This window comes from Lepus europaeus, chromosome 12 (assembly GCF_033115175.1).
Source record: "Lepus europaeus isolate LE1 chromosome 12, mLepTim1.pri, whole genome shotgun sequence".
NCBI lineage: Eukaryota > Metazoa > Chordata > Mammalia > Lagomorpha > Leporidae > Lepus > Lepus europaeus.
In genome coordinates, this window is record NC_084838.1 from 94,953,865 (window position 1) to 94,971,003 (window position 17,139).

Genomic DNA, 17,139 nt, shown 5'->3' on the forward strand with positions numbered 1-17,139 from the left:
GCTAATGCACATGGGAAAGCAGCAGTAAATGACCCAATCACTTGGGCTCCTGCACCCACTTGGGAAACCTGGAAGAAGCTCCTGGCTCCTGGCCTCTGATCGGCCCAGCTCTGATCATTGTGGCCTTTTGGGAAGTGAACCAGCAGATGGAAGATTTCTCTGTCTATCTCCCCTTCTGTAACTCTGCCTTTCAAATAAATAATTTTAAAAAGCACTGAAAACAAAAGGGCAAATTGCATGATGTGTGAAGCATATCTTTTTTTTTTTTTTTTTTTTTGACAGGCAGAGTGGACAGTGAGAGAGAGACAGAGAGAAAGTTCTTCCTTTGCTGTTGGTTCACCCCCCAATGGCCGCCGCGGCTGGCGCACCGCGCTGATCTGAAGGCAGGAGCCAGGTGCTTCTCTTGGTCTCCCATGCGGGTGCAGGGCCCAAGCACTTGGGCCATCCTCCACAGCACTCCCGGGCCACAGCAGAGAGCTGGCCTGGAAGAGGGGCAACCGGGACAGAATCCGGCACCCCAACCGGGACTAGAACCCGGGGTGCCGGCGCCGCTAGGCGGAGGATTAGCCTATTGAGCCGCGGCGCCAGCAATGTGAAGCATATCTCAATAAAGCTCTTTTGAACAAAAGATTCATCAGTATATAAGGAAAAAAAGTTCCTCTGAATAAGATATTACCATATTAACTTTGTGGGTTTTTTTAAATGCTATATTGGTCTTTTTAAAAAAAAAATTTACTTTTTTATTTGAAAGAGTTACAGAGAGAGAGAGAGAGAGAGATCGATCTTCCATCTGCTGGTTCACTCCCCAGATGACCACAATGCTAGAGTTGGGCCAAGCTGAAGCCAGGAGCCAAGAGCTTCATCTAAGTCTCCCAACTGGGTGCAAGAGTCTAAGTTTGTGTCATTCTCCACTACTTTTCCAAGGCCATTTAGCAAAGAACTGGATCGGAAGTAGAGCAGCCAGTGCATATGGGATATCGGCATTGCAGGCCACTACGCCACCAGCACTAGAAATGTTTGAGGAACAAATTTAAATGAGATTCAACTGTCTTCTTTTGATAAATGCTATCTCTCTTTAATAAAGCACTGAGGATAGATTATAAATAGTCATTTAATTTCTCCATAAGTTAGAGCTTCCTCAAGAATACAATTAAGAACAATCAATAATAGGCAAATGGATTTTAAAACGCAGTCATCAACAAGCAAACAAAAACCAAACACTACACACACATACACACATGCATGTACAAGAACTGTGCTAAAGTTGAGTTCATTCAGAGCTTCCAGTGAACTTCTGCACACTCTTAAATTTAACAAAAGACTTAGCAGGAAACCAGAGCACAGAAAGGAGCTCTAGAAATGGCCACAAGGCCAAACATACCTCACCAGTTGTCCCACTAAGTGGAAAGTGAGGAGAAAAACAAATGAGAGTGGGGGTGCAGGTTTTGAATCTTTGTCCTATCCTGAACTAAATGAAAGAAAAAAACCACAAGAAGCATGCTCAAAATTTAGAATAAAATTATTTCCTTGAATGTATCATTTTAAAATGTTACTCTAATACAATCCTCAAAAAGCAAGTATTTTAAATGTTCTTTTATTTTTTAATTGGTCAATGCAATTGTATTTCATTAACAACTAATTTTTGCCAAATTTAATTTTAAGAATCCCATTTAAGTTCAATGACCATAAAAAATAAAATACTTACACTGTATTTTTGCATTCCCACAATTCAAAAAGAACAGAATCAAATTTTTTCAGGCTACAAACAAACACACCATACTTCAGGTTAAAAGCATATTTTAGTGCAAAATTAGGAGTAAAAATAAAGCTCAAAAAGAAACGACTTCTCGGCCTTGAATTCGGTGGCATTAATATTAATGACACTTCCACTCATTTCAAAGGCATGTCCCAGAGTGTTTATGTTCTACAAAATGGGTCTGGAATGTCATCTTCAGTCAATCTGAATTGTTTAACCTGAGGTTTTGCTGGATATCTAACAGCTGTACTGTGTTTACAACGGCAATAAGGTCTTTACAGCATGGCACTCCTTTACAGTTTTTAGATCTGGTTGGTACAAACATGTTGTACTGATCAATGGAAATGAGTTTGGTGTCTCTCTATAGCTACAAGTTTAGTCAGAATAAAGTTTTGTTTTGGATTAACATTGTACAACAAATGCACCATGGACCCTCAGAGGTTTTATGGTATTGGTTACAGAAGAATAGGACAAAAACTTCCATTCATATACAAACATTAGGAAACTCAGTTTGTGTTTGTGGAATTCAAATTTTGTTTGAAGGAAAGTGCATTTTAGATACACTGTGGATCCAGGGCACATTACCAAGCAGAAAGTGGCTAGGCAGTATTCAAAGATTTCATTTCTTCTAATGCCTCTATTTACACAGTAGAAAGATGCAACAAAAAGCCTGCCAAAGACTTGCTTAGGAATGTTTCAATAGGAAGCTTCAGCCACCCTGGACATGGAGCTACTGAAAAGAGCACCAGACAGGAGTTAGTTTCCCTGGGTAACAGCGAACAACCTTGCCACTAACCTCAGTTTCCTTCTATGCAAACACTTCAAAAAGAAGTCATTATTGAAGGTGAATGTTTTCTGCTCAGATTGGTTGAGTCTGGGTAACCAGAAATGCTCAACTCTTTTGATTACTGAAAAAGTTAGCATGCAATAATAATTAAATCCCATTTAAAATCTGCACAAACACAAGTAACCAAAGAAGTTCTTCAGAAGAACTTCAGATTGCTCTTTTGAGCAATCACGTGGGAACCACCTAATTATGGGCTAAATTAATTATTTTGAAAAGGTCTCATTGTGGTTTTTTATTTTTATAATGCTTATCTTACCTTAGAATATAAAATTGTGAGAATAATATATATCTATCTGAAAACAATTTGGGAAGTACAAAGCACTTTATTATTAATAGAGTTTATGACCAAAGTAATGTTAGAAACAACCCAAGAAAACAAAGAAAGCAGGGGAAAAAAATCCAAGACTGGCTTTGTGGTACAGTAGGTTAGGCTGGTACCCGCGACACCCACATCACATATGAACACTGGTTCCAGTCCCAGATGCTCCACTTCCAAACCAGCTCTCTGCTAATGCTTCTGGGAAGGCAGTGGAAGATAGTCCAAGCGCCTGGGCCCCTGTCACCCATGTGAGAGACCCAGATGGAGTTTCTGGCTCTCGGCTTTGGCCGGATCTAGCCCTAGCAATTGGAGGCCATTTGGGAGGTGAACCAGCAGATGGAAGCTCACTCACTCACTCTGTAACTCTGCTTTTCAAATAAAAATATATAAACCTAGTTTTAAAAATCCATGCTTATAAAATCAATGCTTTTTTTAAAAAAAATCAATATAATGAAAAGCTCTGATTTCTAAAGGATATGTAGTATAATACTGTTCTGGAATAATAATCTTTTTTTCTACAGATAAGAAACTATCAACTCACCAGAGAGCACTAATTATTGCAGTAATTTTCCTAGTAAGTATGATAAATTTATTCTGATCTATTCATTTATTTTTTAAGTGTGAGTTTGACAACTGAATACATTTCAAAGTGATTCAAAAGTTAGTAAATTACTCTAGACAAAGGTCATAAATTCAAATGTCCACAATGGATAAATTAAATGAGTAAAACAATCAGTTGGGCTTGAGGCGACTAAAAAACACAGCAGTGTCCAAAGAAGACAGCCAGGATTTAGCTCCTGCCAGCTGCTGCTGAAAGAGAGCTCGGTGTCGTCAGATGGCTTTCGCTTTACAAAAGCTGGAAACACAGACTGTTCTAAGTGAAATCTCTTAGGGTTTAAATGTTAGTAACTGACTGAAAAAAACCACACCACACATATCAGCAATAGAGATCTTTTGTCTGCTTTACTAACTCCACCATGTTTGCTTTCCAACAGGGCTATTTCAAAAAATATCACAAGGCTGAAAAGAACTTTGATGAGAATTTTTTAATGCTTTAATTATTCCCTTTAATGCTCCATGCTGAAAACTGTTTATATTTAACACTTCAATTCTACCATGATTTATGTTGATGTATTCAATGGGATTTGTTTTTTCTTATGAAACTATTACCTTAATCATGTCAAGCAAGAGAAATTATCTGGCCAACAGCAAATGGAAGACACTAAGCAATTCTTCTTCTATCAAATAACCAAGGATGTCATGGCACCTCCTAGTCTATGTTGGAGTATAACTTCTGCCAGAACAGGAACCAAATATATTTTGTGAACTATCATATCCCCAGACCTTAGCACCATGCCTGAAACATACGAGTATGTAGAAGAGTCTAACAGTGCTCACCACATCTATGGGCAACTCAATATTTCCAATTTCTGGGGCCAGTATTGTGGCACAGTGGGTTAAATACCACTTATGTGGGGCTAGAGTTGTAGCATAGCAGGTAAAGCCACTGCCTACAGTGCCAGCATCCCATATGAACACTAGTTCAAGTCCCAGCTGCTCTGCTTCTGATCCAGCTCCTTGCTAATGACCTGGCAAAGTGGCAGAGGCGGCCCAAGTGCTTGGGCCTGTGACCTATGTAGGAGATCTGGAAGAAGCTCCTGGCTTCAGCCTGGCCCAGCCCCAACCATTGCAGCCATTTGGGAAATGAACCAATGAATATAGGATCTCTCTCTCTTTCAAATAAATCTAAAAAAAAAAAAGAAGAGGATGCCATTTGTGATGCTGGCATCCTATATCATTCTACTTACACTCTCATTCTGCCTTTCAAGAAGAAAATAAACACTTAAAATAAATAAGGGGAAAAATAAATAAATAAGGGGCCAGTGCTGTGGCGTACCGGACTAAGCCTCCACCTGAGGTGCCAGCATCCCATATGGGCGCCGGTTCGAGTCCCAGCTGCTCCTCTTCCGATCCAGCTCTCTGATATGGCCTGGGCAGGTAATAGAAGATGGCTCAAGTGCTTGGGCCCCTTTACCCATGTGGGAGACCTGAAAGAAGCTCCTGGCTCTTGGCTTTGGATTGGTCCAGCTCCGGCCATTGCAGCCATTTGGAAAGTGAACCAGCAGAATGAAGACCTTTTCTCTCTGTCTCTTCCTCTCTCTGTAACTCCACCTCTCAAATACATAAATAAATAAAATCTTGAAAAAATAAATAAGTACGGGGCTGGTGCTGAGGTGTAGCATGTAAAGCCACTGCCTGCAGCGCTGGCATCCCATGTGGGCACCAGTTTGTGTCCCAGCCGCTCCACTGCTATGCATCTCCCTGCTAGTCTGCTTGGGAAACCAGCAGAGGATGGCCCAACTGCTTGGGCTACTGCATCCATTGGGGGACCTGGAGGAGGCTTCTGGTTCTTGGCTTCAGACAGGCCTAGTTCTGACCATTGCGGTCAGCTGGAGAGTAAACCAGCAGATGAAAGATTCTCTCTCTAACTCTGCCTTTCAAATAAATTAAAATAAAGTGTAGTCATCTACTTAGCCACAGAAGGCAGAAAACAATGTAACTGAAGATGGTTCTGATCAGGTACAAGAATATTTTCAAATTTCTGCCCTATTTCTACCATTTTGTCTCAAAAACAGATCTTTCTTGTTTATAGTCCTTATCTACATTCTTGAACAGCAAGCAGCCTTTCTACTTTCTATTTGTTGAATTCCTTATTTAGTGGAGCATTAAGCCTTTGACTATGAATTAAAAATATATTATCACAAAAATTTAAAAAAGAAGGAAGGAAGGAAAGAAGGAAGGAAGATGGAGGGAGCAAGGGCAATATCACTGTATTCTTAGAAATGTATCTATGAACTATATTAAATCTGTTCGCTTTAATTTTTTAAATGTAAAAAAAAGAACACATTCCTTTTGTTAGTGAAATGGTGCCATCTTAAGCCCCAGATGCTCTGGCCCAGTCACTATCATATATAATGAGTTCAGCCTCTCTAGCATCCAGCCTGGCTTACCAGGAGTCATGCGACCAAATGGCCCAACCACAAGCATCAACTCCACCCCCACTCTAACGGGATTCGCTGTTCCTACTCCCTCATCCCTGTAAGGCTATAACAAGCCTGCTTTCCTGCACAGGCTCTCTCTTTGCTCTCTCCATCCAGCCTGTTGGTCAGGTTCCCCCCACCACCAGACAATAAACCTTTTCCCTTACTCCAGTGTTTGGTGTGTTTGGTGGTCTTTTACCTTTAAAACTAAAATTATCTTAAAATCAAATTCTTTTCACACCAAAAGGACTCAGAACAATTTTAGACATACATACATATGCATATATATATGCATATACAGCACAAACTTGTAGAACTAAACAGTGATAAACTTTTAATGCTTCCCAAGGAATGTCACTAACCAAAATTCAAGATATTTTAAGTGCCACTTTGCTTTCTTAAATTATTACTCAATTTTAAAATAAAATCAATTATATTTTATTTAGTATTTCATACAAAAATTTTTGTATTTGTATTATTCCCAAACTGGCTGCATAGTTTCAAAACCATATAAATTCATCAAAAACACTTATCATCAAGCAAAAATTTCAAAAGCTTTGCCAACGTTTTTAGTGTAATGAGTAAGAAAGCTAATGGTTCTGGTCAGAACCAGCAATATAGGCTTCTCTTCTGGGTGCCAAATATTGCAGAAAAGACCGCTTCATAAATAAAATGCATGGTATTATAACATTTATAACACTAACACAGTGTTACTCATTCAAAACCTGAGAACAGAGACCAGCATTGTGGCACAGCAGATAAAGCCACTGCCTGTGACACCAGCACCCTGTATGGGTGCCAGTTTGGGTCCTGGTTGCTCCATTTCCCATCCAACTCCCTACTAATGGCCTGGGAAAAGTAAAAGAAGATGGTCCAAGCAGCTGGGTCCCTGCCACCCAGGTGGAAGACAGAGAAGAAGTTCCTTGCTCCTGTCTTCAGCCTGGCCCAGCCCCAGCCACTGCAGCCATCTGGACAGTGAACCAGCAAATGGAATATCTTTCTCTCTCCCCCATCTCTAACTCTTTCTTTCTTTCTTTCCTTTTTTAAGATTTATTTATTTATTTATTTATTTGAAAAAGTTACACAGAGAGAGAAGAAGATGCAGAGAGAGAAAGGTCTTCCATCCACTGGTTCATTCCCCAGTTGGCTACAATGGCTGGAGCTACACCAATCTGAAGCTGGCAGCTTCTTCCGGGTCACCCACGCGGGTGACCATGGTTTGGGCCATTTTCTACTGCTTTCCAGGCCATAGCAGAGAGCTGGATCAGAAGTGGAGCAGCCAGGTCTCGAACAGGCACCCATGTGGGATGCTGGTACTGGTGGCAGCACCTTTACCCACTATGCCACAGCGCGGGCCCCTAACACTGACTTTCAAATAAATAAATCTTTAAAATAAAAATGCTAATCTTTAAAAAAAAAACTATGTACAGAGATATATAACCAGTAGTTTCAAACAAAAGTAGAAACCAGATATCATTTGTCCAACTCCATATCCACATAGGCTTTATTACTATCAATAGAGGTAAGCTAAGGAATTCCCAAAAACCCATGTTAGACAAGATTGTTTGGAACCCCAAATTCAGAAAGCAAGGGTTAAATAAAATTGGTACCTTCAGACAAGTATAGGTCTTACCAATTGATCAAAATGCATGATGCGTTATGCATACCCAATGCATCAGGAATTATAAAATGATATTATATCACCTAGATGTTTTTTGTTTCTAGAAACTGAAAAACCTAATCCTATTCATCAAACTAGGATAAGTTATGCTATAGTAACTTTTTGCTCATGCTACAAGCCCAGTGTATATGTGGGAGGTGGAAGGGGTAGATAGGCCTGTTCCATATACATTCACTTATGAATCTAGGATAGCAGTTGCCCTGACATCTCAACACCCAGCCTCCGTTATCACCACTGTCAGAAGGAGACAGAGCTGGAAGGTCAAGCCTCTCCCACTAAATTCCTCTACCTACAAATAGCCGCTTAAAGCCTTGTGACCAGAACAATCAAACGACCCCAAGTGAACAGGGAAACATGCGGGAAGATATCAATATTGAGTAAGCAGTAAATGTCTCTGCCACACCAAAGTGGCTATCCCAGTAAAGGAAATGTGTTGGTTCAAGAAACTGCCAGGTCTAGAGATAGTGCAGATGTCACAGTTGATCCATCTCCCCTTCCTGCTCCCCCGATGATAGCAAAATAGCTCAGTCAGCACAGAAGACATATTATACTGCCAAACACCCAGAGTACACACTTTGTCCCAGCATCCCAGGTAAGGGATCTCAGGTGCATGAGCTTATGCATACCCCTAGCCAATGACAGTGACCAAGCAATAAAATAGGTTACTTAAACAAAAGTCCACCCCAGAAGCTAGAGATAGGGTCTCTGTTCCCCAAAGCCTATACAGTGATGGCCACTGAAGAAAAATCTAGGCCCTGTTAGGAAAGAGAAGGGAGGAAAGGATGCTGGTGGGCTGTTAACAATGGATTTTATGAACACAGGTGAAACAGCTGGTCAAGACTCGTGGAAGTCAGCATATACACATAAGATAATACTAGGAGTTACAGTGACGAAGGACAGAGGAAAAGTCCTATCTATAACCACAAAAGGTCATCAAAGAACCAGGGGTTGATAAGGAAATCTAAAAGCATGGTTTATGAATCAGAATGATGGAGTAAAGCGCCTTATTATGTGATTGCTTTAAAGACACAAAAACAACAACAGAAAATGACAACTAAAAGGAACCTGTCTTAGGAGGATCTTTGGAGTCACAAAAGTAAACAGCATCTCCAAAATCTTTTTTAATGTATTTATCTTACTGATTTGAAAGGCAGAGTTATAGAGAGACAAAGAGAGACAGGGAAAGGACTACAGAGAGAGAACTGCTTGTTCACTCCCCAGATGGCCGCAATGGCCAGGGCTGGGCCAGGCCAAAGCCAGGAGCCCGGAGCATCTCCCAGGTCTCCCATGTGGGCAGCAGGGGCCCAAGAACTTGGGCCATCTTCCACTGTTTTCCCAGGCACGTTAGCAAGGAGCTGAATCAGCAGTGGAACAGCCAGGACTCGAACTGGTGCCCATATGGGATGCCACTGTCACAGGCAGCAGCTTAACCCATTACACCGCAACACCTGCCCCTCAAAATTCTTATAAAAGAAATAAAGGCATTGTGGCCGGCGCCGTGGCTCAACAGGCTAATCCTCCGCCTTGTGGCGCTGGCACACTGGGTTCTAGTCCCGGTAGGGGTGCCGGCTTCTGTCCTGGTTGCCCCTCTTCCAGGCCAGCTTTCTGCTACGGCCAGGGAGTGCTGTGGAGGATGGCCCAAGTGCTTGGGCCCTGCACCCCATGGGAGACCAGGAGAAGCACCTGGCTCCTGCCTTCAGATCAGCACGGTGCGCCAGCCGCGGCAGCCATTGGAGGGTGAACCAACAGCAAAGGAAGACCTTTCTCTCTGTCTCTCTCCCACTGTCCACTCTGCCTGTCAAAAAAAAAAGAAAAGAAATAAAGGCATTTAACCTCTGCACCTTTGAACTTAACCAGGTAAAGTGTCACACAGTTAAACTCTTACACTAAGAGTATGCCCTGAATCATTTGTGTATGTGCGTGAGTGAAAAACAACAGTCTCAAGCCTATCTTAGTTACCAGAGTACCAGACCCCAGATCTCAGATTCCACTAAGATAGATTAAATTTACATAAAATGTTTATGGGGCACAGATATTCTATATTACAAATTTAGCGTTAGGCCTCTAGAGGAAAATGAAAAAACAAGTCCTAGAAATATGAAAAATGAAAAGCACAGGTAAAACGCAACAAGACTTCCCGTCAGGTGTAAAGTCAGGTCACCAGTGTACTCAGCTCCCTGAAAAGCATGGCCTAACCACAGCTTGACCACAGCCTGACCCCCTCCTCTTCCCCCTCAGCCCTCCTTCTCGTAATACCTCTACTGTTTTTAATTTTCAAAGGTCTCAGAAGGAGAAAAGAAAATATAAACCCAAAATCTCGCTTTATAAAAGTCTGACATACACTCACTAAAATCTGTCTTTTGTCATGCACAAGTGGTAATACCCATAACCCCAGGTTAATAACCATTACCCTGGGTTTTACTTACACAGGTCAAGAAAATGAAGAGGCAAAACAATCTCACCACTTTTTCTTTTCTCTTTAAGATCTATTTATTTGTTTCAAAGGCAGAATTACAAGCAGAGGGAGAGAGATCTTCCATTCACCGGTTCACTCCCCAAATGGCCACAATAGCCTGAAAAATCCAGGAGCCTAGAATTCCATCTGGGTCTCCCATGGGGGTGGCAGGGCCCAAGTATTTGGGTCATCTTCTGCTGCTTTCCCAGGAACATTAGCAGGGAGCTGGATGGGAAGTGGAACATCTGGACTGAAACTGGCAACTGGAACTTGCAGCCATGAAGGATGCCAGAGTCACAGGCTACAGCTTAAGCCACTACACCTCAACAACAGCCCATTATTTCTTGAAAAGTTAGAAGCAAAGATGATGGTACAATCAGGAAAGAGAAACTACAAATTATTACATAGTAATTTTAGTATGGAAAGTCAAAAATCACCATAGTGGGATTGGAGTAACAAAAGATTGGCTATTCAGGAGAATTTGGGAATAGTAGACGTAGCAGCAGCAGCCACGCATAGGACCAAGACAAGGGTCCCAATAAAGAACACCCCTTCCTGCTCAAGAATGAGATCTACGCTTTTTTGAACAGGCATAGGCATGGCTTATTACATAACTTGCTGGAAAATAACTTCTGTTAACTTGCCAGAAACCTATCTTCCAGGGTGCCACACCAGAGGCTGCCTGAGGGGGATGCTTGGGTAAACCGCGGGCCCCAGGTGCTGCTGACCACAGCGCGCACGGCATGAGGCTCCGCGGGCGGAGCCTCACACACAGAGGGCGGCCAGCGCTGCAGAAAGCCTATCTGCCAGGGCCAGCCACCCGGCACACGCCTGAGAACAGGTGCTGAGGCAGCGCAAAAGCCTGGGCGCTGGTACTGCCAAGGCGCACGCTAGACGCTCTATGCAAGAGCAGAAGCAGCACCAGCCGCCGCAGGCCACGCTGCAGCAGCACCGGAGCAGACGATGGCATGCGCGGACGCGGACGCCAAAGACGGACTCTGTAACGTACCTGTAAAGAAAAACTAAGAACAGATGTCTTCACGGTGAAGGGAAGGGAGGGCCGTTGGCCGGGGCCTGCGGTAGTCCCCTTGCCACACACACGGACACAGCGCACCTGCGGTACCACAAATACCTTTCCAACCCCTGGGCGCTGCTGGGAGCAGCACCCCAGAATGCAGATCGGCACTATGAGGATCAAAGTGGAGGAGATGCTGGAAGAAGATGAAGAGGAGGATGTGGTGGGGACGCTTCCCTAGCACTGATGTGGGAGGGACAAAGTAGACCCCTGCGCCGTGAGGGCTTCTCAGATAGATTACCGTCTGGCTCCCAGGTGGTGCCCTATCAGCCCCGACCTCAGTGAGAGAAATCAGCCCAAGAGTCCTGCACCTTCCCGAGAAAAAGCAAAGGGTCTTCTTGGAAGGACAAAACTTTCGGAACTGGGTGTGTGGGAGGACAAAAAAATACCTACCATCGATCGTCAAAGAGCATCTTCACAACTCACAACCTTCCTCTCAACGGCGTTCATATCCACAGCACAGCCTGTGTGCAGCTTTTGGCTATTACTGGTGTCTTATCCGGGGGTAAGACGGATGTGGAAGGGAGGCAGGGAGCTGGGTAGGATCATTTTGATAAAAATGTGGGGCCTGAGTAAACAGTGAAACAGTGGAAGGAATAACTAGCTAATGATTCAGTTCTATGTCCAGAATATTTCACCTTAACAAAAAGGAGTTGACACCATAATTATGGACCAAGATTGTTTATAGGCTCATAGATACCTATTCCAAAAAGAAAACATGTCCAAAGACTTGCATATGAGTGTTCGCTGTAGCGTTATTAATCACAGCCAAAAACTAGAAGCAACCTAAATGTCCATCAACTGATAAGCAAAGTGTGGGTGTACACATACAATGGAATACTGTTCACCAATAAACAGAAACAAACGACTGATAGATGCTACAATATGATGAATCTCAAAAACATTATGATAAGTAAAAGAATCCAAACACAGCATATATTTTATGAATTTGTGTATATGGAAAGTCCGGAAAAGCCTAATGTGGAGAGACAGAAATGGCTGCCTAAAGCTGAAGGCAGAGTCAAGACTACAAACTTGCATATACAAACCTGTCAACGTGATGTAAATATTCTATACCCCAACTGTGAACACTGAACAGTTCCAAAAATTTACTGTATTTTCTAAAACCACTTGTTTAGAAAATAGAATACACAACTTCTTCAAAAAGGTGATCTCCGTATGAACTCTGCCTTCTTGTAACTAGAGAAAAGTGCCAGGAATGCATTATCCAGGAAGATTATCCAGTCCCCTACATTACTGCTGCTGCAGGGAAACGATTTCTACATACCCAGCAGAGTTTAGGAAGAGCTTAGTAAAATGGCCCAGATAATGTTACAAACTCCTTTCCAAACCAAGTCCAAACACATATCTATATCTATATCCATGACTCTCAAAAGCATTATCTCAGTGAAAGAATCCAGACACACCACATACTTTATCAGCTCACTTATATGAAATGGCCAGATACAAATATATGTATTGAGTTTAAAAAAAAAACTTAAGACATACAATATCAAAATTTTTGTTTTTCTTCCACTTCTGTATCCTTATTAAGATAATGAAAATTATCTTAATTATACTTCTCTTACAGGTTTTGCATATTACAAAGCCAGTCATTCAGGATCTATAAACAACAGAGAATATCCATGTCCCAGGTTAAAACAAAATTTTAAAAAAACACTTGATGCTGATCTCTAACCTGATCATCTAAAGCTCTACCACTACCACCATGGACATCCACTCATGTGAGATTCTTCTGGCTCTTTCTGTGGCCTAGATAATCAATCCAACTTTCTATTGGCCAAGCTGGCCTCCCTGTAGCTGGTTTTCATAAGTACAAAATTTGTATGATTGTTACTGGAACTACTTGCTGAAATATGGAACTGATTAAAAATATCACTGAAGATGTACACGCAGTTTCATACACATGCCACAACACATCTTCCACATCCAGCCAATCAATCAAGTTAAGGCTTTTCATTAGAAAACAGAACAAAAAATACCAACACGAAATTGGCTTTTTCTGAGGCCTTAGTGTTTTTCAAGAAATCTGACTAAAAAATGAAAGAATGAATTAAAATGTACAATACACCAAAGTACAACTTAGCCTGTTCTAAAGAAGCAAAATCTTTTCCGTGAGGGGAGAAGTGAAAGAGGCCCTCGATACAAAGAGGAAAACAAACTTTTTTTCATGCAGTCTTTCTTGTGTATGAATATAAGTCCATGCCTATGAGTGCTTATTTCCACGAGAAACATCAACTTGATTTAACTTTAATGGATAGTGTCACAACGAACATGCTTTCTAAGCTTATGTATGTAATGACTGATCCCAACACATGGTATGAATTCCATCATTTGTAACAGCCTCCCTCCGCCCTGCAGGGTGTAATCAGAAAATGTTTTGAGCGGCCTATCACTAAAGGTGAGTGGCATTCATAAATAGTGAAGTTGGGTGGCCCAAAGGTGCTGTGTTCACGCGATAAACGACTCAGTCAGTCACATCACCGTTTAAATGCATTAAATGGGCCCCAGGTTAGACTAAAACCACGAAACCAGCAGCTTTCAAACAATCCCGGACGAGAACAAAACCCAGGCACACACAGGTCTCTGCTGGGAAAGCCCTTGGCCTCTTCCCTGAAGATTCTGCCCCCAGACTTTTCACGTTTCAAAAATTCCAAATCGCCGTCTCTGTTCATTCCAGAGCTGGAGCCCTTACATCAGGATCAGAGGACCCCCCCCCAAAAAAAAAACACCACAACTCTCAAGAGTTCTGAATAAAGGGCTGTGGGGAGGACAGTCGCTCATCCGAACCCTCCTCCCGTCCAGGGCTGAGAGCCGCAGGGCGGGAGGGTAGCAGCCGCGCCCCTTCCCGGAGCCCGGGCGGTGGGCGAGCACGGGGCCCGCTGGGGAGTGGGTGCTGCCTTAAAGCACCCGAGCTTGCCGCAGCTCCCACCGGCCCAAGGCGAAGAACTTCCCCTCTGCGCTTCTCCTTCTAAACACACACACACACACACACGCACAAAAAAGAACCGACAGGCCAGCCTCCAGCTCCCACCGCCCGGGGGCTCCCCTCGGCGCGACCCCCTCCCCCGGCTCCGCCCCCTCGGCGCGCCAGGCCCCGCCCCCGCGGGCTCGCGCCGCCTCCCACCGCCTCGCCTCAGCCCGGGCACCCGGCGCGGGAGCCCCGCTCACCCACCGCGAGGCGCGGGGCGCCGCGGAGGTTCTCGCGAGTCTTCCCTGCCTCCCCACCCCCACCCGCCGCTCCCCCACCCCCACTCCCCCCGCCCATGGCTGACGTGTCGGCCGGACCCCCAAGGGAAGCAGCTGCCTTCACTCCTCGTTCTGTGGCCTCTCTTACCGGGTGGTCCTCGCCAGAGCTGCTTCAGCAGTTTGGGCAGGGGCGGAGACGAAGCCACCGCCCGGGCTCTGTGGCTTGAAAGTTTGGCGTTGCCTCTTTAACGTGGCTTTTTGTTTTGTTTTGACTTTTTTTTTTTTTTTTTTTTTGGAATTTTCCCGCGGTCGCTCGGCGGTGGAGCCGCGAACGCGCGCGCGCACGCACGTGCCCGCAGTGCACTCTGGGGGCTGGCGAGCGTCCCCGCGCGCTCCCGCGGCATCGCGGGAAAATTCCGACGAATCTGGGGCCCGCGGGGGCGGGGCGCGCCGGGGCTGAGGCTCGGGCGGAAGTCAGCCTGGCTCGGGAGGCCTGGGGCCGGGCTGGGGGCGCTTAGGGCGGAGAGGTGGGCTGTGTGTTCCCCGCACCCGCGCCCAAGCCCGGGCGGGCCCTGCGAGGAAAATCCGGCGTTTGCAACCGCGTTGTTTTTTAAGATTCTGTTCAAAATGCAGAAAAATTGAGGCTTTGTCCAGACAGTTTCTGGAATATAATTTCGGGCTGTGGGCTCAACAGCAACAGCAAAAAAGACAGCTTTCTTGGGTTAATGATCCCCCGGCCCCAAATCAGTTCCATACAGTGTGTGATTCGAGTTCAAATCAGTACAACGCTGTGTTTAAACCACTTAAGTAAATGTAAAGCAGCATTTGCTACAAACTTCAGTCGTGTCGGTGGTATTAGCTTGTCTTGGGATTTTTTTTCTTTTATTCTTAGTAATATGGAAGTTTTTCAGAAATATCCGAATTTTTTTTTTAACCTAAGGAATCTAGCATTAAGCTTTTAAAATACTTAAAATCAATTCCTCATAATCAATACGGTAATCAGTACTGTAGCCTCATAATCACCTGTGCTTTCAGAACACCAATGTAGGGACCAAATAACAATTGCTCTTTGTTATTTCAAATCTTCCAACTAGTCTTGATGGTGAAGGACTGTCCATTTCAGCAAAGAAAACATTGAATCCAGAGGTTGATTTTCCAGGGTCATATAGCTTACAAATGATAGTTAGTAGAGGGGGTAGGGGAACAACCACTTTTAAACATTAAAGGTAGCAGGAAGGAACCTGACTCAGAACTTGAGGTGAAATTGGCAGAATCTGCAACTGGTTAAGGAATGAACCTGTTTAAATTCCTTCTTAAAGTCATTCCCTGCCTGATTAAAGAGGTCTGAGCTCCATGTGAGTGACTCCAACGCAAGCCCTAGACAGAGGTACACACCTGAGTGGCACACGTGGCACCTCGGCCCTAGCAAAGTCATGTTTATAGTGACACATTCCAAGTGAATTAGTGTTTGGGTTCTGCACTTTGCAGCAAAGAAAGCTATTAAAAGCTATTTCTTTAGAGAAAATAATTTATTTTGGTACTCAGGTCTTCATACATGTTTGCTGAAAAATCATTTTCACCATTTGTGGTGTTAACAATTAAGGTCTTGCCATATTGCAATTTTATATCTTTTTAATTAGGTGGTTAATGAAGAATTTCTAAATTCATCCAGCTTTGCAATATGTGAAATGACACAATGCTTGGGCCTAATTTAGACCTAAATGGAAAGCATATATAACACAGATCTAAATTTAAATTTATGGGAATTTTTAGACATTTGTTTCATTGGGCATCCATATGTATGAACTACTCTTGCTGATATTTTAAGCGGTAATGAAATGATCTTTTAGTAAAATGCCCAAAAAATCTCCTGAGAAACAGATGCACTTCCATACACACCCTATTTTTAATTAGATGGTAAAATTGAGCATGTGTGCCTCTGGAAGCCAATTTGGTTATAGTGTGGAGCCCAATCAAACTTACATAATGCAGCAAAATTGAAAAATAGCATTTAGGTGACAATTATATTCTTCACATTAAATCTCACATTTAGATGATAATTATTATATCTCCTCATTAAATCTATATTCTAGAGAGGGAAAAAACCACCACCAGCTGCGTGCTACAAAGTTCTGACTTTATCAATCACTCCTGAAAATTTAATAAATAGGATCCCTTCTCTTGGGTTCCATATTATGGAAGCCATTGTAGTCAGATGCCTACTTCCAGAAGTAATACAGACACTCTCATCTGGTTTCCAACACTGGCTTGGCATCCCAACACACAGTACTATTTTGTCCATGGCTTTGATATTTGCCTCTGGTACCTCAACTGTGAATATTTAGTGTGCTTACTAAGTTCCAGACTCTGGGCTGATGCCTTGACTGGCATTATGCCCTTTCATTCTGTTGGAGTGATCTTAGGTGGTAGGTGATATTCCAAATCCACAGAGCTGCCTCTTCCAGGGTGGCTTGGAACCTGACTTTGATTCTCAGCTTTCTAAGAGAATGCTTCAAAAAGTTAGTAAGGGGGTCGGCGTTGTGGCACAGTGGATTAAAGCCCTGGCCTGAAGCACCAGCATCCTATATGGGTACCAGTTCTAGTCCCAGATGCTCCTCTTCCGATCTGGCTCTCTGCTATGGCCTGGGAAAGCAGTAGAAGATGGCCCAAGTCCTTGGGCCCCTGCACTTGCTTGGGAGACCCGGAGGAAGCTCCTGGCTCCTGGCTTCGGATTGGCGCAACTCCGGCCATTTCA

General features: G+C 43.5%; 1 protein-coding gene across 1 annotated transcript in view; it reads right to left on the minus strand.

Moving 5' to 3' along the window:
* FANCC (FA complementation group C) overlaps positions 1-14,737 on the minus strand; it is a 261,235-nt gene extending 246,498 nt beyond the window's left edge. Inside the window, exon 1 of the mRNA XM_062208545.1 lies at positions 14,533-14,737. The gene's annotated coding sequence lies outside the window, so the exon portion shown is untranslated. The remainder of the gene's footprint in view (positions 1-14,532) is intronic.
* Between the last annotated feature and the right edge of the window lie 2,402 nt (positions 14,738-17,139).